We start from the raw sequence: 18175 nt of genomic DNA on the forward strand, positions 1-18175 counted from the left end.
AATTAGTTCCAAAAATATTTCATATTTTGAAAAAATATTCTCTGAATATATATAATAATAAATAATAATATATATTAATATTAATGTACAATGTATTTTTTATATCTAACAAATTAATATAATATTTACTTCAGTATAGTTGAAATCCCTTTGTAGCTTGAACTCTGCAACTCAACACAGGCTTTTCTCTTCAAATAGCTATTGGAGACCTAGACAAGGCTCACTAACAGAAGCAGATGTCAGCTTGCAGCTATTAGCAACAAGGGCAGTTTCAAGATGAACATATGTTTGCATATTAAAGATGTTACAGCACACTTTTTATTGGCAGTAAAATTCTTCTTTTGCAAATACCACTGACAGAAGAAACATCTACTGACCCAGTAAGGATCCTATGAACAATATTCCATATGCCAGCAGAATGATATCCAAATTGAGGGAAAATTTACATATTGCCATTAAGGCAAAATTGGCAACAACGAAAGGTTAATGAAATAACACAATCACTTCATTTTGTAGCTTCTCCTAAGAGTTAACAAGGTTTTATTTCAGAAGAAAAGGAGAAAGAAGCATACAGGTTCCTCCCTCTGCCTTTCACTGTAAATTTTAGTTGGGAAACATTGAACAATACTTACATTTATGAGGTTTTATAAGACACTGTTAGAGAGAACTTGAAGCATTAGTAACAAAATTTATGTCCTTTCCTATTCTCTTTTTAAAGTAGAATAATGGGCAAAAAGTGTCATTTGGAGACCTATTTCATTTAGGCTAGCCTATGCTGAATATTTAGGAGTAATCTGAATAGCTCCAGAAGAGAACTTCATTATTTGTCTGACAGACATGGACACAGCCTAAACCAACATCATATCATGCTATGAACTGTACCATCACAGATAAAAGTTTGAGATAAGATAAACTCTCTTTTGACCAGAGAGTTTATTGGCTAAATTTGGGCTATAATCTGGCACATCTTTGGATGTCAGATAGTTTAAAAAAGGAAACTGTCTAACTGGTTGCAATGAAACTTCTCTGTCACACCCAGTATTACCCCTAATTATTTCATGCTCTGTAAAGAGTGGGTGAGCCTTTCTTACACAGCACTTAGCTCAAGCTGGTGAGCCAGCTTTGCTGTCCTTTTTCTGAGGCTAGCTGGTGTTCACAGGGTCACCAGGCTGTCATGTCACCTTACTGGCCTTGTTTTTGAACAGAAATTGTGTAGATGCTGCTCAATGCACTCATGGGATCCAAGACAGTTAAAGTCCCCCCGAGTGCACAGCAAGAGGCCAAACGTGCTGTGCAGCACCTCCCCTCAGCCCCAGGAGTGCAAGGCATCCCCCTGGCAGTCACCCAGAAATGACTGAGCACAGGTGGGTAAAGTGATGCCCCCTCATCCCAGGCATGGCACAGCTCGTGCAGCTGACAGTCTGTGCCTGCTTTGTGGGTGCAGCAGGCACAGGAGGGATGAGGGCAGCAGACAGACAGGCATCGGGTCACACATGGGCAAGAACAATCTGAATCCACTATAAGCATCCTGGAGGTCAAGAAAATTATGTTTCTCTGGAGGATCCATCAAATTAAGAAAGGGCTGTGGTTTGAAAATTAGATATTTTTCTTAGAAGGAAAAAAAAAAAAACAGGAAGAAACAAACATTTCTCAATAACAGTCAAAGCTCCCAGAATGTTATTTTCTGATGATCTGATTACATATCAGATGAAACTTGTATTTTGGGAAAAATCAATGACATCCTCTGGCTGTATCAAAACTGAACATACCCAATGACTATTGTACTCCATTATTTCAATTTTGGAATGATTGTCCCACAGGACTCAAGATGGCAGAGGACATACATACAATGCACAGCACAGTAGATTCAAGTAGCATCTGCAGTCATTGTTAGTGCCTACTAACTACACAGATAAAACATAATGCTCTTTGACATATTTTTTTACTCTAAAATGTAAAAAGTTGAATAGTAAATAGCAATACCTACACCACAAAAGCAAAACCCAAGGAGTATAATTTTCAATAGGACTATCTAATTTCTGAATATTTTCTCTTCTACTAATAAAAGAAGATACTACACCTCACTACATCCAGTGCTAAACTCAATGGTTTTAAGAGGTATTAAAGTCAGCCTTATTATTACTTGAAGTCATTTAAGCCTTAAAAAAAAAAAAAAAATTATTTCAATGGCACCAGAACTTTACAAGGCTATGTGCTGCACTACTTGCTAGAAACTGTTCTCCTTCAGTGCCTACAGAAGTCTGATGTGGTCAAGGAAATACTCAGACTGATTAAAAGCAACCTGCTGAAAATGAGCTTCTCACAGATGTCTCCTGCAAATCTGATTGACTTAGATTTGTATGCCAAAATAGAAATTTCTGGCAAGATTCATGAAATATTTCTATTGTCATCCATCTGAAACCTTAGATAGTTATATTTAATACTTTTATAGAAAAAAAATAGAGACTGAGCCAAGCTATTACCCAATGACTGCACATACTATAAACATTTAACTATTGCCCCACTTTTTTCAGTCTCCAACAAAAAAATTGAAAAGTAGCATGAACAAAACAGTAAATCCCAAAAAAACTCCAATCTGAGAAAGGTCATATTTTTTTTCTCCAATTCTGACCAAGATTGAAAAGTACATCCATTTTTGTATGTTATTAAAGACAGTACTCTACTGCAGGAAAATAGGGATTCCGAAGAGGGCTGTTGTACCCTGGGGAGCTGACACTATTTAATGACTGGGAGACTTCTCAGTCTTTTGCATTTAACCCACTTCATTGTACTAACTTGTACTGTATGCCCTTGTAGAGGTACAGCTTCACCTTGACTTTTTTTTTTTAAGACTAGCGTTCCTATACATCAACCATCACAAAAAATTTTTAGAAACTTCCTCATCAGAAAATCCTTAGGATTTTCAAATTAAAACAAATAGTGCATAAAAGTTTTTTTTCATTATCCATCATAATACAGTTATGATGTTTATAAAACACATAAACAGGTTTTATGGTTTTTGACAGATGCCTTTTTATTTGTAAGAGGGTCCCAGTGCTCTGAAGAAGCAAACTTGCAACAAGCTGTAAGGGCCATGTTAACAGACGAATATACATTAACGGCTCAGCTAATTTAATTCATTTTCACTGATGGAGCTACAGGCAAGAGTGTGACACATGTTGCTGGTGTCAGGAGTTCACCAGCAGACTGACCACCCTAAAGAACCTGTAGCCTCCCTTCCATGTGAGCCCCTGCATTCTCATCCATCCTGCCCCAAATCAGCAGCACAAAGTTGGCTCCAGAACAGCAGTTGTATCAGCTCAGCTCAGACCAGATGAGTGGAATTGTCAGAGGAATAAGAAGCCCTGGGGCACAAACCTTCCTGCAGCATCTCAGGAACACCCGTTGTCCTCAGCCGTGCCCTGATCATGCTTGGGTGGATGCAGCTCCCTACCTCTCTTTAGCTTCTTGGCTCAAATTCAGATGGATTTGATCAGCATTTTTGGGTCTGCCAGCTGCATCCCTGTTTGCTGATGGCTCTGCTCTACCTGTCTTGCTGCTGCCCCTGGCTCCTGGCATACCTTCCTTTGCAGATTCTCTTTTGCTGTTGCCTAACACCTTGTCCATGAAGAAAACATAAATGATTCCTCACTTTCCTCGCCAACAGGAATTCTCATTTCATTAGAAAGAGCTCGTTAAAACCCGAAGAGAAATCTAATCGTTTTTTCTTGCTCAAAACATCCCTCAACATTCTACTGACAACAAGAAACAGGGCAATTTCTGGATCAATATTTTCAAACTGAACTTAGAAGTACAACAAACTTCATTTCACACACAGAAAACTATGATCAGAGAAGAAATACATCTGATGTGATGGCAAATTATCCCAGACTTCATCTCAGAGGCTGGAGATTGTCACTTTGTACAGCCTCCAGAAGGAGACCTCTATCTACTGCTGTGCCATATGGGGCTGGCAGCAGCTTTGCCCATTTCAGTGCATTCTCCACCTGTTCTCAGACTCTTCTCAGCTGAGATGCACCAACAGGACAGGGTAAGTGGTTACCAGAGCTTATAAGTGAAGGAACATCTCTTTTAATTCCAAGAAAAAGATATTTCTGTAAAATTGCCTCTAAATGTACTTGAGGTAACATTTTGGTCCTCATTAAAAACATTTCTGTCAGCTTGGATAGAAAGAGAACTTCAACGACAGTAAAATCTATTACAGTTCATTCAGAACAGATGTTTAGTAGAAGAAATTTTTAAAACCTTATCATGAGGTCTACTCCCAGTAACATATATCATCTTCCTGACATTATTGCTCTGAGCAGAACTCCTCAAATCAAAATTGGGGACATTTTTGAAATGTGATTCTTTGCTAAGGAGTAGCAAAGTATTAAAGCAAATATGAGTGTCATAAAAGTTATTTAAACCCCAGTATATTTTGCAGAATATTCTCACCCGTAATTCAGCATTCAAACCTCATTTTCAATATTCATGAATGAAACTGGTGATTTTTTTTTTTTAATTTATCATAGCTGCTGGTGTTTGAGGTAGCCCAGTGTTGTGATATCTACATTTGCTGAGCACAGCATGGAACAGTTCATGCAGACACAGATATAATTTGCCTTGTGTTGTGAACAGCTCCACTACATATATGTGCTTATTTTAAAACAGGATATGATCTCCATAGAGTTTTAAAGAGCTCTTCATATTTCTGATTTTTGCTGCAAGGTATGTATCTCTCTTTCTTTCTCTCTCTCTATATATATATATATCTATCTCATCCATCTGTTCTTGGGCTCTGGCTTCTTAGCAAGGGTTCTCAAAGGCTGTGGTTCACCACCTAACATAAAACTGTCTTACACATCAGAACTAACTTTGTCAGATGACGGCCAGTGGATTAATAAAAAATCTGCACTGGATGCTCCTCAGATTTCAAAAGGTGAATGACAGGGAATTAATAAATCTGGAGCATCCCAAGCAGGGTCACTGCATTTAGGAACATATCCAAGTTTCAAAATGGTGAATAAGATTCACTGTTCACTCAAGTGTTGACCTGGGATTACAGGAATACACCATATTTATTTTAAAAGAATGAAAATTACTGAACTGCATAAAATTTTAATGAAATCATAACTTCCTTAAACTGCTGCTTATGATTTGACCTACTGTGTAGATAAAACTCTAAATCTATGAATATTATCACAATGTTATATAGAAGACTACATTAAGTAGTTTGGAATTTGTTTGGGTTTTAAGTATTCCATTCTCCAAAAAATATTGGACAGTGTTGTTCCACTCAATTAAACAATACAGTAGAAGATTTATCAAGTGCACAGCCTATTTTGTTAGGAATATTTTAAAAGCAAATTACTCATTATCAGTCACTCCAAATCCATCTAACATTAAGACCTTCTAAAAAATTCTAACTATGAGTAATTTAATAATTGTATGACATTTTTCAGCAGCTTACTTATCCAGGTGAAAAGATCCAAAACATGTAATCAAAGGTAAGTTATAAAATGTGTTCTCATGTGCCTTTTGAGCATAAGACAATTAGAATAAGTGACAGAAAAATGTTTGCCTCATTTATCACTGAGAGCATTCTGTTGCTACAATAATCATGAAACCATTTAGAAGATTACACGAGACAAAGTCCTGTAAACTTGGTATAATAAAAAAATTAATTGGAAAGTCATACATGAGAATGTTCTACCTTGAAACAGCAGTCTCCTGAGACCTTATTAAGGCTAGAAAACCCAGCTATCTGCATGAAGTCAGTAAGCACATCCTGTTATATTTTATCAAAATCACACTGCTAAGAGTTACAGCTCAAATTTTATACAACAGCAAAATAAAGAGGTATGGGTCTTTAAGTGTCCAAGGGACAAATGGAAATATAATTATTTTGGAAGATTGTCACAGTACTTTTTTTCTTTTTCTTGAAGAAAAGTGTCTTGCAGAAATAATGTTCCTAGGATTTCTCTCTCATTTATATTCCCAAATAATAAAAGAAATTAGGTTTTTTAAGATATTAAAAAAAAAAGTTTCAGCTCTCCTGGAAATTTATCCTCTTTCCAACTGGTACCTTTGTCGTTTGCCCAATCATCACAAAAAAAACCAATACACTAAAATTTGAAATGTGATGAAACAATTGCTAACAATAGACAGCTTCAACAGTGGAAGTGTGGCTGTCAGCATGTCTTAGACACATTACATTTGTGCAGAAATTTTAGATTTATTTTATTTTTTCCTTGATATTCACCTGGAAATTGGTAATCAAAAGTCTAAAGGTGTTCAGGTTCTCAAAGAAAGCTGTGGAAGCACAATGTGTTTTCTTTACTGAATATGAATGGATGGGGCTCAGTGAATGGGAAAGAATATTCATGGTACAATTTGTGTACTCCAGAGCTGGGGCTGATTCTTTCTTCTAAAGCATTCAGAGCTCTGCCTGGCTTAAGAAATGGCAGCCAACATGCCTGAACTTCAAAGAACTTTAACTTTAGTTCCATATGAGGCCCTTTGACGTTGTGCCTACCTTGGGTCTAGCCTAAGACTCCCTCTATCTCAGGTCAAGAACAGTCTCTACAAACAGAATTAAGTTCTGAAGTCCCTCCAACCCACACTATTTATTTTTCCCTCACAGGAAAGTATTTATGCACTGAATAGCACAAAAAAAACCTAAACAAAAACCTCACCAAGCTCCTGAAAGCAACACCCCACTTATCTCAGCTTTGCACATCCCAATACAAGCAGCTGTCACATTTTCTTTTGTAAGTGTTGCTGCATCTCTAGTTGTTTAAATACTTCTTGGAAATTTGCCCTTAATTACTATTCCCTTTTTGTTTTCCAAAGCTTTTCTTCTCAAATTTTCTACCTCTTGCATCAAGTAAAGCTTCTTGGAAAAAAAAAAAAAAAAAAAAAAAAAACCAAAAAAACCACAACACAAAAAAACCCACTAAAAAACCCAAAACATAGTGCCTCCTGAAGGACTTTTTGGGTACCAAATAAAAAGAGAATAACAAATTAGCAAGTAATTTCCTTCCAGATCATGACTAAGTTTATTAAAATTTTATAGCTGGACCCCAGAATTGTGTGTGTCTCTCTTGTCATACATCTCCCTCTGCATAACTGTCTTCAGAACTGCCATATTTTAGAGAAGGCACCTTTGCATGTGGCTACTGTTCGGTAAATTGTCCTAGCTGTAAGTCAGGAGAACAAACCATTCAGTGTGAAGAGAGACAAACACCACATTTTGGGTTTTTAAAATAGTTGCTCACCTCTACCATGTGTTGCCAACCTGTCTGAAGCAAAGGAAAAAAAAAAGAGAAAAAGACTAAACTGGCAGAACTATTTTGCTTACAAATGTTCAACTATGCTTGATGGTTTTTTCTAAGCAAAACCAAAACCTACATGGGAGTGGGAACTCTTGCCAGAATGTGCTGCATGGAATTTATTGAAATGAGACATCAGGGGGTTTTTATTAGCAAAATTACCCTTATCTCAAAGATTCACCTTCAGAATAGAGTATTTTTAGTTCTAATTCTTAGTCAGTGGCTGTCACTCTCTTATTGTGTTGAGAAGTTTATTCTTCCACTCTTTTGTCTTGCTCCTTGCAAAACACTGACAAGCTGTGTAGGAAGCAGAAGAGAAAAAATGATGGTGAAAAAGCCTACAACAAAAACTCACCAGAAAAAGCCAAACTTACAAAAACCCCACAAGGCAGAAAACATTTTGGCTTAGACTTAAAATCTTGGGGGCAATGGAACAGGTCTGCCTCGGTGAAACTTCCTGTGAGATCTTAGTCAAACAAACAAAGCAGTTAAGTAGAGTTTAATATCAAGATTTAATTCAAGCAGAGTCTCTCCAGTTGTTTCATTGGAAGGGAAATAGTTCTGCTTCCAAAGAGCAATAAAACCTCTGGTTCACACATTAACATGCTGTCCCAGGTACAGAGGCTCTGCAGCAGTCAGGGCTCATCTTTGCCCCAAACTCATACCTAACAGGCAGAGCAGAATTTGTTTTCTATTATCCTGGTAGAGCCTTAGGGAATGAAAAAGGTTCTTTCCAAGTGTATTACTACCAGCTTCAGAGGAGCAATAAAAGAAAGGATAAATCTGACTTATCATCATCAGTTCTGGTGGGGATAATGCCATTTCCATCTGCAGCAATTGAGTCACAACCCATCACATGCTTTCCATCTCCTGAAGAAGCAAGAGATGATTCTCTTGACAAAACACTGTTTCATTTCTCCCCACTCCCCATGTCCTGAGATCAAAGTGATCAGTCAGGGTGATGGACCACAACCACAAAGTAAGGAGTTCTAAACACAGAAAACAGATTGACAGGCTAATAAGTAAAATAACTATATCCTAAACCTGTATCAACCAAAAGGATATAAAGACCCTTCTTAATTTGGTTTTCTTTGCCCTATATTTTTTTACTCTCTGTGCAACAGAAAAAAAAAAAAAGTATCAGCATCAATATAATCACAGCAGAAAATCTTTGTGGGGAAACAAAGACAAGGAGACCCCAGACTCTTGCAAGCTCCTTCTAGTTACTTGCACTGTAACTTTTGCAGTTTTAAATTCCCACAAATACAGTGATATATTTGTATACTGTTCCTCATAAAGCAGATGCAGAGTGTCTGATGTAGCTCGTACTGTCCCTTCTGTGTCTTAACTGCTCCTTAACACTGTGAGATCCACTGTGCCTACAACAGGCTCCTTATCGATTGCCTAAACATCATTCAGACTGAAAAAAAAAAAATTAAGGAATTGCAATCTATAATCCATTTCAGAGTGACACCTGGTGCGGGAGACAGTTGTTTTAATATATAGCTGAACTCTGCATTCTCACCTAATAGGAACATTTTATGATTAACCTGTGTCTGTAAATAACACATTATGAGGACCGCAGAAAGGCAGCCTAGCAATATTAGGGAAAAAACCCAAATAAGCAAAATGAAAATACTTAAAACACTCTCAAAAAAAAAAAAAAAAAAAAGGGTCTATTTTGAGAAAAGGACGGTAATATTCAAAAATTCAAGGCAACAAACAAATATATTAAAACACATTTCAAAAGGTATTATTAAACCTGCAGCATTTACCAGCAGCTACCACACTGTGGCATCCTATGACAACACAGTATTTGACTACTTCAAAAGAAATTAACATTCAAAAGAACAGAATCACACCTGATAATCTACTGCAAGATATGTGGATAAATTCTGACCTTTAATAGCAAAAAACCTAAGACGGTATATTTTACCTCCCTCAGAAAGCTGTTTAAATTTTCTTTTTATTAGGAATGTTTAATCTGCAACCTTTGCAGTTATCTATAAAATGTTTCAAAGTTGTAAAGAAATTAAAAAATTTTAAAAAACAGTCCAGGGTATTGACAATGAAAAAATTCCTAGTTAGAAGGAAATGGAAAATTGATATCCATGTAAAGTTCCTTTGGTTGTACTGAGTTATTCCAATCTTTCAGTGGTATATTATTCATGCTACTGTCTATAGTTTTATCCTAAAATAATAGGCAGCATTTTGTTTTATCGTTGTAAAAAAGAGAGCTTATTTTATAATCAAAGCAGAAATATTACTGAATCTTCTGCATACAGAAGTCACTAACTTAGCTTAGATACATTATGGTGGATGTTGAATGTTAGAATAAATTAAAAATCTTCCAAAATTATGCAGTATAGCTCCGTTAATACATAAAGATTTTTATCATGATTAATGGTAGTTTAATGCATACTCAAGGAATGAAAAATAATTTGTCTCACAAAATGGGTTACCACCTTGTCAGTTCAGGAGACTCAATTTTGCAGTGACCTTCCAATAAATGCAAGTGAGTCACAGGTTCATTATCCATGTTGTATGACCTAGAAAAATACAATGGAACTCCAATTTTCAAGTCCATCACTGGTCTGTTACAAAACCTTTTTCAATTTCTGTGCTGAATGCAGCCATGGAATGAATATATATTGGAACAGGGGGCTGATCAGCAAGAACCAACCAGTTCAGTCTTCTGGCTTTTCAATCATGTACCAGAGCAACAGTTGTTCCAGGCCATTCATTTTGTAGTACCTTATTCTTCACAAAGACATAGGTATGTACACATCAGTTTTTAATGGAATGCTCTTTACTGTAAGCCAGCTGACAAAGTGCTCTTTCTGTGATGCTTTCAGAGGAGTTGGGCTGTGTAGAATCCCCTTACACCTCGACACAGCAGGTCTAAAAAAGCCACAACCTGAGTTTTTTGTTACAGGTAAAGGTTTGAAGGCTGGATAATTTATTCAGGTGGGGGGTATTGTTATCTCAAGTGCTGTAGATGGTTACCACAGACCTACGAATTTGTTATCGCAGCTGGAGGAAAATTACTTTTTGTGAAATGGCTCATCAGAGCTATCATACCTAATGCAGTGTGGATTCAGACAAGGAGGGCTGACTAGACTGTAGGAGGAGCACAGCTAGATCTGCCACCAAGAGTTTGGAAATGTGGCATGACACATTGTACGTGTGCTGCAAAGTGGCACTATGGCAAGTTGGTTGGCCTGGAAAATAGAAACCTTTTTCCCTGAGGCCTGCTTGACATCACATCATGAATAGCTATTAAATTGCTTTTAGGTTTATTCAGTGCACTCAGCAGGTATACAACAGAAAGGATAAAAGATTATGTGCCAAATGAGACACAATGATCCTTCTCCCAATGTGCAAATGATTGCTGAAACTTGCTCTCTGGTGAAATACGAGGTCACTGAAAACCACCCCAGCCAGCTTTGAACATAAAATTAGGTTCAAAACAGTGCCTCTGTAATGATGAGATGCTCTGCCCAGACCAATAAAATACATGTGCTCAGGATCACTTCAGTGCTTTCCATACAGTTGTAGTGATTCACACCTCACCCTCAGGGGATGGCAATTTCCTCAGGAATCCTGATTTCAGTACATTGGTTTGATAAGCCAGACAGAAAAAACATACCCAAACACCCCACACCCAGCCCTCAAAAAAAAAAAAAAAAAAGAAAATAAAAAGAAGTTTGACTGTATGAGAAAGACCTTTTTGATAGACACAAAAAAAATGCCCCAAAACCCCACTGCTGAGCACTGGGGAAAGTTAACTTAAGTGTCTGCCTATATTATTAGGTTCTATGTGATTTTGGGGTTTTAGTGCCATCTGGGATAACCAGAGCCATAAAGATGGAGAAACCTGGGAGCAGATCTTACACAGACAATCTGGACAACTGCTTCAGTATCTTGATCTACTGAGATTACTAAAGATCATGCAAACCAAAATCCCTCTCCTCTCCATATAGTCAATGAGGTATCTTGAGGCAGGATATACACATTGGCACCTTTGCCTATATACAGACAAAGTGGCTTCTGGCAAGTGTTTCCCCCCCTCAATAACTGTATTCAATAGTCCTCAGTTAATGAAGGCTGGGTTTTTCAAAGACATTCAAAGATCTATAAAACCTAGTAAAGATTTTTAAAAAATCCTCTAAGTGAAATGTCTTCCCAAACTTGGATCATTTTTCTGTGAGGTCTTATTTTCCTCCTCCTTTCCTTCTTTTATTCCTTTACTTATTTTCTTTATGTTTCAGAAGTTTGTTACACTCACTTAACAGCTGAATATCATCTAAATGCATCCCAGAGTCTTCAAATTCAAAAGGGGAAAAAAATAGTCACCCCAAATCTTTATCTTAGAATAAAACCTTAGCGATCTGAAAAAAGAAATAAAAAGCTCGAGAGAAGGCTGTCTGCCTTCAAGTCATATGGCCACATTCTCCTACTCATGCTCAGTGAAAACTGCCTTTAAATGATCTGATAAAAAAAAAAATCTAAAATATCAAGAATAAATATATTCAGGCAGCAGCAGATACCTCTGAATTTAGGAACTTTGCCCCAAAACACTAGGCCATTTCTTTTTTTTTTTAACTTGACTGTTGGTTTTGGTTTGTTTTTTGAACAGCAATCATCTTGGTTTATAAGTCTGAATTTTAGTCCATGCATAAAAATATTAACCATAGTCAGAGGAACAAGAACTTTACTTCTATGTGCCCTGCATTTATTATTACATGTTTTAAAAAACCCAAAATAGCATAACCATAGATAATATGGTTACACCAGCTCTGTCAATGTTGAGAAATTAAGAAAAAAAAAAAGAAAAAAAGAAGACCAAACAGGTTCAAGATATGATTTCTCTATCAGGAGGAGGGATCTGAAAAGAATCAAAAATGCATTAGGAAGGGTGACATGTTCGGTAAATTGGAGGCAAGACAATTCCTGTAAATCTTGTTATATTAAAGCTATCCAGGATATAGACAACAAAGTGCTCTAGCCGGGCTCTTTAGATGGACATCAATTAAGGCTGTGTATTTGTTTTTTCCTCTTGCTCCTAGAATATGTCATGTCTTTCAAGTTACTTTTTCCAGTTGGGGAGAGAGAAATAATCAATAATTATTTCAAAAGAAACATTCTACCTTGGTCAGAACTACACTTCTAAGAGAGTAGTTCTTTAGGTAGCTCCAGAAATTCTCTCTTTTGCTGACTTTATCTCACAAGAAGTAAATAAAACTTCATAGGAAGTAAAGAAAATTTAACAAACCTTTAGACAACAGGAAGTCTTTTTTTTTAATATTCCTTAATTTTCATTTTAGTGAAAATTTTAAGCTAAGCTGTTACTTTAAGAAATTTGGTGGAGAAGAAAGAACAGTTGTGCCATAGAACAAAGTAACCTCCCAGTTTATTGTCAGGGAAAATTGAGTATCCATAAAAGAACTAAGACTGCCTTGTGGCTGAGGTGAAACAAGCAGGTTCTAAAGCAGTCACAGTAATGTGTGTTCTCTTGGGTTAAAGTAGCCTACTGCACCGCAGCATGGAGGGAACACAGATGTACCAGATGATGTTTTGTGCTATTTGAGGGAGCTGGAGGCACGGGGACACCGCCTAAATATTCATTTGGTTTGAAGGGGTTTCATCCCCTTTGCCAAGTCAGTAATAATTTTTGTCAGGATCTGATGACTGATAGACAAAATAAAGTGTTAGTATTTGATAAAATTCTTAGTGCAGTCCAAGTGGCACAACAGCAAGAGACCACTGCTCAAGCACCTTTATTAGGGGCAAATGGGGATAAGATTACCAATGACCCTTGCACTGCCTTCCTAAATCATTCAAGAACAGGCATGACTTTACCTGAATGAGACAGAGCTTTGCAGCTTCTCCTCTGTCAGTCCCAAGCACCAGAAAGTACTAACGTAAGCAGAGCACAGGAAATTCTCTAAACAATCTCAGCCTACCTGGAAATAAGGTAAGAAAGGCAGGAATGGCCCAGGGTGTTTAGGATAACAGCGCAGGATGTTGACAAAATGACCATCTCTGCAGGGTCTTCAACCCTCTGTGGTTTCCCCATTGCAGTGATCCTGCCCTGCCAACCCTGGATCTCATCGAGGGGACACCCAACATCACCATCCCATAACCCAGCAGCACCTTATTTATAACCTGTGAGAGACTGGATGAGCAAAGCCAGAGATCAGTGAATGTAGCAGACCATAGAACATTACTTGAAAACTTAAAAATATTATTGAGAGAAAAAGAAAAGTTTTTTAATTCAATCTAGGAGTATTTTCTTTCTTGCTTTAGTCAAATTATGGCTTCATTCAACTAATCCCATCCCTGGGTTTCCAGCCCAGTCACCCAACTCCACTCCATCTAGGAAAGATCTTTAAATTTATTTTTTTTTAATACTCCTACCCTTTACTTCTGACATTGTGGCTATTTTAAATTGTTCTTTGGTTGCCTCTTGCATTAACACATTTCTTGATATATACTTAAAAATTTATAAAGGAGTATAGTAATAGCCACACTCATATTTTTCATTATTTAAAAATGAATTACAGTAGTAAAGTGTGAACAAAAAAATCCAGATTCTATTGCATAATCTTGGGAGATTCATAGTAAATGTTATTTCAAAGTCATTGCCTGTAGAGAATACAAGCTTTTTGTTCAGATCAGGTATCATATAATTTAACAAAGAAAAAAAAACACCTACCAATATTTGTGCTAGTATTATTTAATCACTTTAATATTAAAGTATGAATAGAAAGACAAAAGGAAAATTAGGAGACACCTCTACATGAATGTCATTGACTTTCCTATTAACAACAGGAAGCCGTTTTTTGATATTCCTAAAAGAGAACAATACTAAAGTCTTCATCTGAAACAACAATAGACAGATGCAAAGTTAAGCCAGAACAGAATTTCATTATGTCCTGGCTCATTTTGGATCTCCTCATACCAATCACTAAAACTGACAGGAGAAAGAAAAACTTAAGATAGTTTAGCGAGAAGACATGAGCCAAATATTTGCAAGTTCAAGCCTTCAAACTAAAGGATAAAATTCTGGAAAATATACTTCCTATTTTGCAAAATAACAACCCAAAAAAGACCAAACCAACTAATTTCATCTTGTGGTTAAGGTTCAGTTCTATGGAATATAAAGCAAGATAGAGCTTTGTGGTCAAGCTATAATCCTCTGAAGATATTGTTTAATAAGCATGCATCTTTAACTGCATTAGTGTTAGCTTGTGCATCTGTGGATGCTACTTAATTTTAAAAGGTTTGTAATCTTATAATGAAAGCGTACTTTTGACCAGCCACAAAGTAGAATCTGATTTGAGCATTATAATGTAATTAATCATGGATTTTAGTGTTTCATTTGAAATAACTTATTCAGATTTGAAAAATACACTGCATATCTATGATTGAATTACATAAAAAGCAAATAAACTACACAACTGAAAATTAACCACATGGACTATTTGTCATAAAATGGAATTACTTGGAAGTCAGAGAATGGTCCCAAACTGGTTGCAGTTTGACCGCTTTTTTCTTATTAATGATGTTTCTTAACAGTGACTTCATAGATGAAAAGCTGTCTAGTCATGGAACAACAGACGACCTAGATCACAGAGTGTAAAAATATATGTCAACATCCAGTCAATAGTAAAGGACCTTGTAGAGAAAAGTGGGAGCTACTTTCTTCAGTACTTGCTTTTTTCCTTAACACCCTAAAAATTCTCTAAACATAATATAGCAGTTTCTGATGCAAAGGCACTTTTAAGTCACTAGCACCAATAAAAGAATAAATCAGAAAAGATTCTTCTGACAGAGAATCTGCCTCAGTGGGAAGCCAGAGAGGCCTGTGGCAGCTAAATAGTATTAATGGTTTGAAAATTCTAATATAGACTCTCAAGGTGGATACATTCTTTGGACTGCCTAGCAATGATACTTAATAGGTTGATTAATAGAAGAAGCATTGGGAACTCCTTATAATAGGAATCATTCTTTATATAGCAGCAATTACAATTAATATGATTGGAAAAACATTAGGAAGAATAACTGTTGTGTGGTACTATCTGCTTCTTAGATTTTAAGCAATTGCTTCTCATCAGAAAATATTTGCCTACTATGTGCTTCAGTAATTCAGTCTACTTCATAGCATTGTCCAACTCTTTTCACTAAGTTACAAAATCTTACCCCTCAAAAATCCTCATTTGTTTCCCCAAAATAAGCCTGTAGACTCTGTCTCAGTTTAAAATGTCTATCAGTTACATGGCAAATAAGCACAATGAACACCTAAGAGATTTCCTTTTCTATTTTCTCCTAATTAAAAAAATATCCAAGACAGACTTTGTAAGTTGTAGTTCCACAAAAGATCACAATACTACTCAAATATTTTTGTATATTTCTTTTGCCTTCAACTTGATTTTGAAAGTGTTTAAATTGCTGAAACAAAAGACCAAGTCGGGTGCAAAGAATGGAAGTAGGTGCAATCACAACCTGGCAACAGAAGAAGCAACAAAAGAAAGAATTGGTCACTTATTTACAAAAATGACATTTTGGCACTTGACAAATAAAAATTCATCACTTAAAAGATATCTTTAAGGGTAATAAATTAAAACATGAATGTTGAATATTGTCAAAGCGTGATGGGCTTCTCCTATCTTAAAATCTGTACTTTTAGGGGTTTTAGTCCTTTTTTGCCTAAAGTAAATTTGGCCCATAACTAGAGACTCTGAATCAAAAGTAGGACACTAAAGATAAGTTTTTATAAGGCTAAATTGCATACATAAAGTCACTTTTTAAATGCAGATAAGCCATACACAGGACTCAGCCTTTTTCACAGCTAATTCATCTCAGAGCAGACACTTTAAAGTGAGAAAATAACCCACATAAATTCCAGTAAAGTCAAGTTTTTAGGTTTTTTTCTTCGTGCAGTTAAAATTTTACAACACATGTATCCATGAGAAGTTACTTTTGTAGCATATTTCCTCTTGAACACAGATTAAACCTAAGAGAAAAAAATAGCTTCTGTGGACTGTGTTAAAGAGAGCTAAAAAGAGCTTGGAAAATATCAGCAATGTAATACAACTTTAAAAGGCAAGCCTAGAAATTTACTTTTCAACTGTTGTCTTGTATTACCTGACTTATCAATCATCATATGGTGCCTTAAACAGGCAGTGTCAAAACACATCAAATAATATCTTGTGAGTCATTTATATTTTACTTACCCAGAGAGAGTCCATTGAAGACTGAGGACTATGAGGATGCACACAAATTACTATCTTTAACCTGCAATGAAGCAGGCCTGAGATGATTTATCTCTTCTGCATATCCTATTACCAGAAGACAGGTTTAATGTTTGAAATACTGACTCATTCTAAGAGAACTACATCCAGTGGCAATAAAAAGCACTATACACAGGTATGTAAAAAAATAAATAAAAAAGGGCAATGCAGACAACCTGCCACACCTGCACTACCTTCTGAAATTCACAAGGAATGGTCACCTTTAAGGAATTTAATTGCAGACCTTTTCCATACAAACTCAGGTGAATTACTTTGCTCCCACACCTAACCAATAATTGGTAGCACCTGATCTTGCACAGTTGTCTGTCAAATAGTCCTTTAAGACTATTCTAGCAGACATGCAGAAATTAAATCTGAAAGTTTACAGGCTTTATTTCAGTAAGCTTACTGTCAAATATAAAAAACATATAGTTCTATACTAGTTTTGTAAAATGGTATTTCAGGACAATGCATTTCATCATGTTATGTCTGCATACAGTATTCAAAACTGAACACCTGGATACAGTGTTCAAATAAAAATATTTTAAAACAGGAATTTGGAAATAATATTTAATGATTCTGTTCTTTCAGACTGTTTTTTCCCATTTCAAGGAAAATTCAAAATCTAATTTTGACACAAACATGTGTCAAAAACTTCCATGGGTAATCTTCAAAATTTTAAAAACTGGGGCAAATATAAGTACTTTGAAGCTGAGGACACTTAAATCCTTTAGACAGCAAAGCATAATACAGCACTTAAAAAAACAATAGTGATAATGACCCCTGTAGATAAGAACCTTCTAGGTCTGTTCTCTACAATTATATTTTCAGTTGCAATTCAAATGCCCTCCTTCCTCTTCCTCTCATCTCTGTCTTTTAGACTGTAGCAATGTCATCACCTTCAGAAATTCATTTCCTTCAGACATTGTCAATATGGATAAAAATTATGTATCTCTAATTATTTATCAACTTAGAGAAAATAACCCCAAGCATTGTACTGATTTGTTATCTTGGAAGCTTTAAAATAACAATAATGAAAAAAAATTAAAAGCTGGTATTCTTATATTACAATGCCCTTCACTAGCAAAGGAAGAATATCACTCAGGAAGCCTACATTTTCATTAGATCTAGCCACTGAAAACTGCAACTTTGATTTTAAACTTTGAATTTAATTGAGTTTGCTGCTGCAACTGCATGAAACATATCCACATTATTTCTTATTTAATTTACTCTGATTATGGTTTGAGTCCCTGAGTCCTACACCAGTCCCTGCAAAGCTTGTCTTGGCCAACAAAAGATATCCTTATTTATTATATCACTTTGCTCATCACTCTCTCCTAACATGAATTGTGCAATGTTACTGATTTTGAAATGCTACCAGTTAACTGTCTGCCTACCCCTTGCCAATAGGAAGAGAATTTTTCCAGTGAAAACTACCTGAATTTAATTTAATCTTGGTCCATTTCTATTCTTCTTGACTGTATTATCCAGCTTCAGCTAGGCTTCTGCATATTTTCAATCCTAAGTTTTCTTAACACTTCAACA

At 36.0% G+C, this 18175-nt stretch overlaps 1 long non-coding RNA gene across 1 annotated transcript in view; it reads right to left on the reverse strand.

Moving 5' to 3' along the window:
* LOC135304505 (uncharacterized) overlaps nt 1-16828 on the reverse strand; it is a 34885-nt gene extending 18057 nt beyond the window's left edge. Inside the window, exons 1-2 of the long non-coding RNA XR_010365888.1 lie at nt 16574-16828; nt 14842-14961 (exon numbers count right to left, since the gene is read on the reverse strand). This is a non-coding gene — a long non-coding RNA (uncharacterized LOC135304505). The remainder of the gene's footprint in view (nt 1-14841; nt 14962-16573) is intronic.
* Between the last annotated feature and the right edge of the window lie 1347 nt (nt 16829-18175).

The sequence above is a fragment of the Passer domesticus genome, chromosome 7 (assembly GCF_036417665.1).
Source record: "Passer domesticus isolate bPasDom1 chromosome 7, bPasDom1.hap1, whole genome shotgun sequence".
NCBI lineage: Eukaryota > Metazoa > Chordata > Aves > Passeriformes > Passeridae > Passer > Passer domesticus.